Genomic DNA, 11,416 nt, shown 5'->3' with positions numbered 1-11,416 from the left:
AAGCTTAACACTGTGTGTTTGAGGAAATAGATACCACCAAAATAATCCAGTGAGTCACTGAGCAAATAAATAAGCAAATAACAGTAACAAGGCCCCAAGGGGTGAGGGGAGAACAGCACACAGAGTTGTGGCAATTTATTACATAAATGTTCAGCTTCCAACCAAAAATTATGAGTCATGAAAAGAAAACAGAAAAGTATGACCATGCACTGAAAAAAGCAAGCAACAGAAACTCTTGTGAGAGTGACTAAAATTGTATTTAAGAAAGAAAGACTTCAAAGTAGCCATTATAAACATGTTCAACAGACTAAAGGAAAGTGTGATAAAAGAAGTAAGGAAAGATATGTTGACAATATCACATCAAATGAAGAATATCAATAAAGCGAAATTATGAAACCAATTCTAAAAAAAACAAAGAGAAATTACAAAAAAGAGCCAAATGGAAAGTGTGGAGTTGAAAAGTAAAATAATTGAAATAAAAACACCTAGAGGGACTCAACAGTGATTAGAACTGGAAGAAGAAAGAATTAGCAAGCTTGAATATAGATCAATAGAGATTATTGATCAAGCTGAAAAACAGCATAAACAATAAAGAAAAAGGAAAAAGAGGCTTCAAGATGGCAGAAGAGTAAGACGTGGAGATCACCTTCCTCCCCACAAATACATCAGAAATACATCTACATCTGGAACAACTCCTACAGAACACCTACTGGACGCTGGCAGAAGACCTCAGACCTCCCAAATGGCAAGAAAGTCCCCACGTACCTGGGTAGGGCAAAAAAAAAAAAAAGAAAAAACAGAGACAAAAGAATAGGGACGGGACCTGCACCACTGGGAGGGAGCTGTGAAGGAGGATAGGTTTCCACACACTAGGAAGCCCCTTCACTGGCGGAGACTGCGGGTTGCTTAGGGGGGAAGCTTCAGAGCCGCGAAGGAGAGCGCAGTAAAAGGGGTGCACAGGGCAAAGTGGAGAGATTCCCGCACAGAGGACCAGTGCCGACCGGCACTCACCAGCCCGAGAGGCTTGTCTGCTCACCCGCTGGGGCGGGCTGTGGCTGGGAGCTGAGGCTCGGGCTTCGGAGGTTGGATCCCAGGCAGAGGACTGGGGTTGGCTGCATGAACACAGCCTGAAGGGACTAGTGCGCCACAGCTAGCGAGGAGGGAGTCCGGGAAAAAGTCTGGAGCTGCCGAAAAGGCAAGAGACTTCTTCTTGCCTCTTTGTTTCGCGGTGTGCGAGGAGAGGGGATTCAGAGCTCCGCTTAAAGGAGCTCCAGAGACGGGCGCGAGCCGCGGCTAACAGCGCAGACCCCAGAGATGGGCATGAGACGCTAAGGCTGCTGCTGCAGCCACCAAGAAGCCTGTGTGCAAGCACAGGTCACTCTCCACACCTCCCCTCCCAGGAGCCTGTGCGGCCCGCCACTGCCAGGGTCCCGTGATCCAGGGACAACTTCCCCGGGAGAATGCACGGCGCGCCTGAGGCTGGTGCAGCGTCACACCAGCCGCTGCCGCTGCAGGCTCACCCCACATCCGTACCCCTCCTCTCCCCAGCCTGAGAGAGCCAGAGACCCCGAATCAGCTGCTCCTTTAACCCTGTCCTGTCAGAGCGAAGAACAGACGCCCTTAGGCGACCTACACGCACAGGCAGAGGGCCAAATCCAAAGCTGAATCCCAGGAGCTGTGCGAACAAAGAGGAGAAAGGGAAATCTCTCCCAGCGGCCTCAGGAGCAGCGGATTAAATCTCCAAAATCAACTTGATGTACCCTGCCTCTGTGGAATACCTGAATAGACAACAAATCATCATAACTTGAGGAGGTGGATGTTGGGAGCAATGATATATATTTTTTTCCCCTTTTTCTTTTTTTGTTAATGTGTGTGTGTATGCTTCTGTGTGTGATTCTGTCTGTGTAGCTTTGCTTTTACCATTTGTCCTAGGGTTCTGTCTGTCCGGTTTTTTTCCTTCTTTTTTTTAGTATAGTTTTTAGTGCCTGTTATCATTGGTGCATTTGTTATTTGGTTTGGTTGCTCTCTTCTTTCTTTTTTTTATTACTTTTAAAATTTTTTCTTAATATTTTTTTATTTTAAATAACGTTATTTTCTTTTTTTTTTCTTTCTTTCTTTTTTTCTCCCTTTTTTTCTGAGCCGTGTGGATGACAGGCTCATGGTGCTCTGGCCAGGCATCAGGGCAGTGCCTCTGAGGTGGGAGAGCCAAGTTCAGGACATCGGTCCACCAGAGACGTCCCAGCTCCATGTAATATCAAATGGCAAAAATCTCCCAGAGATCTCCATCTCAATGCCAAGACCCAGCTCCAGTCAATGACCAGCAAGCTACAGTGCTGGACACCCTGTGTCAAACAACTAGCAGGACAGGACCACAACCCCACCCATTAGCAGAGAGGCTGCCTACAAGCATAATAAGATCACAGACACCCCAAAACACACCACCAGATGTGGACCTGCCCACCTGAAAGACAAGATCCAGCCTCATCCACCAGAACACAGGCACTAGTCCCCTCCACCAGGAAGCCTACACAACCCACTGAACCAACCATAGCCACTGGGGGCACACACCAAAAACAATGGGAATTACTAACCTGCAGTCTGTGAAAAGCAGACCCCAAACACAGTAAGGTAAACAAAATGAGAAGACAGAGAAACACATAGCAGATGAAGGAGCAAGGTAAAAACCCACCAGACCTAACAAATGAAGAGGAAATAGGCAGTCTACCTGAAAAAGAATTCAGAATGATTGTAAAGATGATCCAAAATCTTGGAAATAGAACAGAGAAATACAAGAAACATTTAACAAAGACCTAGAAGAACTAAAGAGCAAGCAAACAATGATGAACAACACAATAAATGAAATTAAAAATTCTCTAGAAGGGATCAATAGCAGAATAACTGAGGCGGAAGAACAGATAAGTGACCTGGAAGATAAAATAGTGGAAATAACTACTGCAGAGCAGAATAAAGAAAAAAGAATGAAAAGAATTAAGGACAGTCTCAGAGACCTCTGAGACAACATTAAAGACAGCAACATTCAAATTATAGGGGTCCCAGAAGAAGAAGAGAAAAAGAAAGGGACTGAGAAAATATTTGAAGAGATTATAGTTGAAAACTTCCCTAACATGGGAAAAGAAATAGTCAATCAAGTCCAGGAAGCACAGAGAGTCCCATACAGGATAAATCCAAAGAGAAACACGCCAAGACACATATTAATCAAACTACCAAAACTTAAATACAAAGAAAAAATATTAAAAGCAGCAAAGGAAAACAACAAATAACATACAAGGGAATCCCCATACGGTAAACAGCTGATCTTTCAGCAGAAACTGCAAGCCAGGAAGGAGTGGCAAGACATATTTAAATTGATGAAAGGGAAAAAACCTACAACCAAGATTACTCTGCCCAGCAAGGATCTCATTCAGATTCGATGGAGAAATTAAAACCTTTGCAGACAAGCAAAAGCTAAGAGAATTCAGCACCACCAAACCAGCTTTACAACAAATGCTAAAGGAACTTCTCTAGGCAGGAAACACAAGAGAAGGAAAACACCTACAATAACAAACCCAAAACAATTTAAAAAATGGTAATAGGAACATACATATCGATAATTACCTTAAATGTAAATGGATTAAATGATCCAACCAAAAGACATAGACTGGCTGAAGGGATACAAAAACAAGACCCGTATATATGCTGTCTACAAGAGACCCACTTCAGACCTAGGGACACATACAGACTGAAAGTGAGGGGATGGAAAAGGATATTCCATGCAAATGGAAATTGAAAGAAAGCTGGAATAGCAATTCTCATATCAGACAAAATAGACTTTAAAACAAAGACTATTATTACAAGAGACAAAGAAGGACACTACATAATGATCAAGGGATCAATCCAAGAAGAAATATAACAATTCTAAATATTTATGCACCCAACATAGGAGCACCTCAATACATAAGGCAAAAACTAACAGCCATAAAAGGGGAAATCAACAGTAACACAATCATAGAAGGGGACTTTAACACCCCACTTTCACCAATGGACAAATCATCCAAAATGAAAATAAATAAGGAAACACAAGCTTTAAATGCTACATTAAACAAGATAGACTTAATTGATATTTATAGGACATTCCATCCAAAAACAACAGAATACACTTTCTTCTCAAGTTCTCATGGAACATTCTCTAGGATAGATCATATCTTGGGTCACAAATCAAGCCTTGGGAAATTTAAGAAAACTGAAATGGTATCAAGTATCTTTTCTGACCACAGTGCTATGAGACTACATATAAATTACAGGAAAAAACCTGTAAAAAATACAAACACTTGGAGGCTAAAAATACACTACTTAATAAGCAAAATATCACTGAAGAAATCAAAGAGGAAATCAAAAAATACCTAGAAACAAATGACAATGAAAACACGACGACCCAAAACTTATGGGAAGCAGCAAAAGCAGTTCTAAGAGGGAAGTTTATAGCAATGCAGTCCTATCTTAACAAACAAGAAAAACCTCAAATAAACAACCTAACCTTACACTTAAAGGAATTAGAGAAAGAAGAACCAAAAAACCCCAAAACTAGCAGAAGGAAAGAATCATAAAGATCAGATCATAAATAAATGAAAAAGAAATGAAGGAAACGATAGCAAAGGTCAATAAAACTAAAAGCTGGTTCTTTGAGAAGATAAACAGAACTGATAAACCATTAGCCAGACTCATCAAGAAAAAAAAGGGAGAAGACTCAAATCAATAGAATTAGAAATGAAAAAGGAGAAGTAATAACTGACACTGCAGCAATAGAAAGGATCATGAGAGATTACTACAAGCAAATATAAGCTAATAAAATGAACAACCTGGAAGAAATGGACAATTTCTTAGAAATGCACAACCTTCCAAGACTGAACCAGGAAGAAATAGAAAATATGAACAGACCAATCACAAGCACTGAAATTGAAACTGTGATTAAAAATCTTCCAACAAACAAAAGCCCAAGACCAGATGGCTGCACAGGCAAATTCTATCAAACATTTAGAGAAGAGCTAACACCTATCCTTCTCAAACTCTTCCAAAATATAGCAGAGGTAGGAACACTCCCAAACTCATTCTATGAGGCCACCATCATCCTGATACCAAAATCAGACAAAGAAGCCACAAAGAAAGAAAACTACAGGCCAATATCACTGATGAACATAGATGCAAAAATCCTAAATAAAATACTAGCAAACAGAATCCAAGAGCACATTAAATGGATCATACACCATGATCAAGTGGGGTTTATCCCAGAAATGCAAGGATTCTTCAGTATACGCAAATCAATCAATGTGATACACCATATTAATAAACTGAAAGAGAAAAACCATATGATCATCTCAATAGATGCAGAGAAAGCTTTTGACAAAATTCAACCCATTTATGATAAAAACCCTTCAGGAAGTAGGCAGAGAGGGAAGTTACCTCAACATAATAAAGGTCATATATGACAAACCCACAGCCAACATTGGTCTCAATGGTGAAAAACTGAAACCACTTCCACTAAGATCAGGAGCAAGACAAGGTTGCCCACTCTCACCACTATTATTCAACATAGTTTTATAGTTTTGGAACTTTTAGCCACAGCAATCAGAGAAGAAAAAGAAATAAAAGGAATCCAAATCGGGTAAGAAGTAAAGCTGTCACTGTTTGCAGATGACATGAAACTATACATAGAGAATACTAAAGATGCTACCAGAAAACTACTAGAGCTAATCAATGAATTTGGTAAAGTAGCAGGATACAAAATTTATGCACAGAAGTCTCTTGCATTCCTATACACTAATGATAAAAAAATCTGAAAGAGAAATTAAGGAAACACTCCCATTTACCACTGCAACAAAAAGAATAAAATACCTAGGAATAAACCTACCTAAGGACACAAAAGTCCTGTATGCAGCAAATTATAAGACACTGATGAAAGAAATCAAAGATGATACAAATAGATGGAGAGATATACCATGTTCTTGGATTGGAAGAATCAATATTGTGAAAATGACTATACTACCCAAAGCAATCTACAGATTCAATGCAATCCCTATCAAACTACCACTGGCATTTTTCACAGAACTAGAACAAAAAATTTCACAATTTGTATGGAAACACAAAAGACCCTGAAGAGCCAAAGCAATCTTGAGAAAGAAAAACGGAGCTGGAAGAATCAGGCTCCCTGTCTTCCGACTATACTACAAAGCTACAGTAATCAAGACAGAATGGTACTGGCACAAAAACAGAAATAGATAGTGGAACAGGATAGAATGACCAGAGATAAACCCACACACATATGGTCACCTTATCTTTGATAAAGTAGGCAAGAATATACAATGGAGAAAAGACAGACTCTTCAATAAGTGGTGCTGGGAAAACTGGACAGCTAAATGTAAAGAGTGAAATTAGAACACTCCCTAACAACATACACAAAAATAAACTCAAAATGGATTAAAGACCTAAATGTAAGGGCAGATACTATAAAACTCTTAGAGGAAAACATAGGCAGAACACTCTATGACATACATCACAGCAAGATCCTTTTTGACCCACCTCCTAGAGTAATGGAAATAAAAACAAAAATAAACAGATGGGACCTGATGAAACTTAAAAGCTTTTACACAGCAAAGGAAAACACAAACAAGATGAAAAGACAACCCTCAGAATGGGAGAAAATATTTGCAAATGAAGCAACTGACAAAGGATTAATCTCCAAAATTTACAAGCAGCTCATGCAGCTCAGTATCCAAAAAAACAAACAACCCAATCCAAAAATGGGCAGAAGACCTAAACAGACATTTCTCCAAAGAAGATATACAGATTGCCAAGAAACACATGAAAGAATGCTCAACATCATTAATCATTAGAGAAATGCAAATCAAAACTACATTGAGATATCATCTCACACCAGTCAGAATGGCCATCATCAAAAAAATCCACACACAATAAATGCTGGAGAGGGTGTGGAGAAAAGGGAACCCTCTTGCACTTTTGGTGGGAATGTAAATTGGTGCAGCCACTATGGAGAACAGTATGGAGGTTCCTTAAAAAACTAAAAATAGAACTACCATAAGGCCCAGCAATCCCACTACTGGGCATATACCCTGAGAAAATCATAATTCAAGAAGAGTCATGTGACACAATGTTCATTGCAGCTCTATTTATAATAGCCAGGACATGGAAGCAACCTAAGTGTCCATCGACAGATGAATGGATAAATAAGATATGGTACATACATACAATGGAATACTACTCAGAGTACATTAACCTATGTATAATGGGAGTAGCAGGAGAGGAGAGAGAACAGAGAAGAAAATATATTTGGAGAAATAATAGCTAAAAACTCCCCAAATTGATGGAAAAATAATAATATAGACATCCAGGAAGCTCAATGAACTCCAAGTGGTATAAATTCAGAGAGTCACAAACAAACACATCATAGGAAAAAAATGCTCAAAGTCAAAGACAAGGACAAAATCTTGAAAGCAGCAACAAAAAAATAACTTGTCGCTTATAATAGACCCCTGATAAGATTAACAGCCGACTTCTCAGCAGAAACAGTGGAATCTAGAAGACAGTGAGATGACATATTTAAAGTACTCAAAGAAAAAAAACTGTCAACCAAGGATCCTATATCCAGCAACTTTATGTTTCAAAAGTGAAAGTGAATAAAAGACTGTCCCAAATAAACAAAAACTGAAAGAATTTTTTGCTAGCAGATCTGCATTGCAACAAATACAAAGAAGTTCTTCAGGTTGAAACCAAGTGACCACAAATGGTAATCTGAATCTGCATGAAAAAGCAAAGAACTCTGGTAAAATTTATTACATAAAGATAAAAAACAGTATAAATGCATATTTTTCTTCTTCATTCTCATAACTAATTTTAAAAGCCATGAAATAATATGTACATAATGTAATATTGGGCTTATTGGGGCTTATAACATGTAGAAATGAAATATATGTACAGTACAGTTGCCAATAAAAGCACAAAGGAGGTAAGTGGGGGCAAAGCTGCATTTGGCTAAGGAAATGACAACAGATGGTAAGGTAATAATTATAAGAATGTATTCTTGGGTTTGTAACATTTGTATGTGTAATATGTATGACAATAATAATGCAAAAGGAAAAAATGGATTAGATCTAAATAGGTGTAGCATTTTTATATATCACTGAATTAAGCTAGTATAAATCTGAAACTGATTCCGATAAGATGTATATAGCAAACCCTAGAGAAAAACTAAAATAAACAAACAAAATTAAAGAAATGAAAATGCTACAATAGAAAATATTACTTAATGCAAATGAAAGCAGTAACGGAGGAACAGAGAAACAAATAAGACATGAGACATATAGAAAACAAAAAATAAAATGGCAAGACATTAATCCAACTATATAAATATAATTAAATGTGAATGGATTAAACAACAAATCAAAAGGAGAATTAGTAGAGAGTTCAGCAGAATGGATTAAAAGATGATATAACTATAGTCTGTTTGCAGGAGAGACACTCTAGATCCAAAGATATAAATATATTGAAAGTAAAAGGATGGGAGTATATTCACCCATAAGAAAGCTGAAATGGCTATACTAATATAAGACAAAACATACTTTGAAACAAAAAAGATATTCCTAGAGATAAGGAGGGAAATTTATATAAGTATCAATTCATAAGGAAGCGATACCAGTTATAAATAGATATGCACCTAATAACAGAACTCCGAAACACATGAAGAAAAAACTGCAGAAATGAAGAGAGAAATAGGCAATTAAACAACACAGTTGGAGACGTCAATACTCACTTTCAATAATGGATAGAATAATAAGATCAACAAGTAAACCTTCTTTTCCTAAGTTCCCCCTTGAGAGGGCCTTGGGAACCACGGAGGAACTGCTCCCCAAATGTGTGTGGAGAAATGGATCTGTGTGGTGCAAAGGATTGACTGTGATGGCACTGGAGGTGAACTCGTTCAAGAGCACCTGCTGTGGAAGTGTAGTTGAGTCACGGACTCCAGCAGCCAGCCCACTGGACCCACCATGGCATTCACATTTCCTTCAGGATGCTCCTAGACAGTAACCATTGGCATGGAGAATTGGGAAATTTTAGGCAAAACAAGTTTAATCACGCATTAATAGTTGTTAAAACTAAAAACACCAAAACAGCATTTTGCTTTCTGGCCATGATGAAGTAACTGGTGTCATTTTAGCTTTTCACTATAAATTTCTGGAAAACTGGGAAAAACATTTACAACAACTATTTTCAGACTTTGAACAAGAGATAGCCCAGCACTTTGATCCCTGAACTGAAAGAAAGTGAACAAACAAGCTTTCTGACTGGATGCATGTATTGCACCATGGGTGGGAAGGGAGAACCCCACATAGAATGATGGTATTGTTGAGCTAAGGAAACAGAAATTTGAGTTTCAAGAAACTAAGGTGGTTTGAATTTTTGGGACAGTACACAAGGAGGAGAAAGATATGTGAAGAACTCCAGAAATTTGCATAGGGGTTCACTAAAGTCTGACTGAATACTAAGTTTCACATGTATAGCGAGAGACTCCAAGAGGTCAGGAAAAGAACTCCCAGAAAAAGACTCCTGGGGAGCTGTAGAATTACTAAGTACCAGAGCTCACACAGGCTTGGAAGACATTTGAGTTCTGACCTACCAGAGAGGAAAGAAAGACCTTGCTGAACACCTGGGGCATTCAGGAGAAACCCCTGAAAGCCTTGCCTTAGTAGGTTAGCAAAAAAAATAGTAGCCTTAGAGATTAACAAAAAAATAGATAAATGAATTACTACATAATAAGTATTTTGGGAACAATTCTTTCTAAGTTCAGAAAAAAATTACCTTAGATTCTACACATAGCAACAAATTCCAGATGGGTTAAAGACTTAACAGAACAGAACAAAACAGAATAATATACATATTCTGGCTCTTGGTGGGTAAATACATTCAGAATATTGAAGATAAAAGAAATACTCTAAGAGAATATATTTCTGAATATATAAAAACTTAAAAAATCTTTTCTACAAGAAAATGTTGAAATCAAGCAACAGAGTGGAGAAAAATTATAACATAGTAAGCTAATAATAAGGAAATGTTTGCTTTCTAATATATTTAGTAAATACTTGCATACACATATATGTGTGTATATATGCATACAGATACAGATATAAATACATCTATACATAAGTATATAAATATATGGTATATACATATATAAATATAAATTTTAAAATATAGTCTATACTCAGATCTAGATGATCCTTTGTTAAGGAAGAAATATTGAAGAAAATACAAACATACAAACACACGGCATTGTCATAGGGAAAAACATAACATCCCCTGGGCAAATATATTCATTAAAAAGTGTACTGCACTTAGTAAAAAATGCAAGAAACTTGCAAGAAAAATGCAAGAGCCTAATTTTGGTAGACAAGTGGCAAAAAGGTTATAAACACATATTGCTAATAGGCTTGAAATGTCACTTCCAGGCCTGGGGCTATGAATTTCCCCGCGCTTGGGATTCGGATAGACGGGGTTCAAACCCTTGTGGGTACAGCGCCGGACTGGTGGTAAAGACTCAGTCTTAGGGGAGACCTCTCCTGGGTCTGCTCTCTGCTAGTCCTTATGTGTTTCCAGATGGGATCATTCCTGCTATTTTTACTTTTCAGCTCAAACTAACTTCTGCATTTAGGCTCAGTACAGGTCCCATGATGTGGCTGCAATCGATTACGCAATCGCCCACTTGGAATCATTTGTAAACAGAGTCTTCATTTCTGTCATGAGACTTCAAAAGGCGTGGTGTATGCGTGCGTTTTAACGAAACTGAACAATTTGGAATTTATGATTTCTCTGGAAAGATGAAAGAAACAGGGGTATGCCAACTCGGGTAGGAAGTGTGTCTTTAAAATGAAAGTATGGGGGGAGGGGCGGGGAGGCTCTGGAGCTTTGCTGAGGTCGATTCAATACAAAGGAAGGTAGTGAGTTGTAGCAGCTGGACACTTTTGCACACGGACACTTAGACACGTGGACACGTTTTACACACGGACACAGGACATGTTATGCACGTGGACACATGGGCGCAATTTGCATGCACATACATATTTTGCACACGGACGCTGATTTTGCCCGTGGATACCTGGACATGTGGAAATGTTTTGCACACGGACACTTGTTCTGCACTTAGACACGTTTTGCACACTGACACGGACGCGCTGTGCACATGGACATACGGGCACGTTTTGCATGTGGACATATTTTGCACCTGGACACGTGTTTTGCAGAGGGATGTATGGACACGTTTTGCACACTGACACCCTCTGCACATGGACACACGGCACGGTTTGCACAAGAATATTTTGCACGTGAACACGTTTGCCTAGCAAACACCAGC

Source organism: Delphinus delphis, chromosome 2, assembly GCF_949987515.2.
Source record: "Delphinus delphis chromosome 2, mDelDel1.2, whole genome shotgun sequence".
Taxonomy (NCBI): Eukaryota; Metazoa; Chordata; class Mammalia; order Artiodactyla; family Delphinidae; genus Delphinus; species Delphinus delphis.
Note: the sequence above shows the minus strand (reverse complement) of the source record.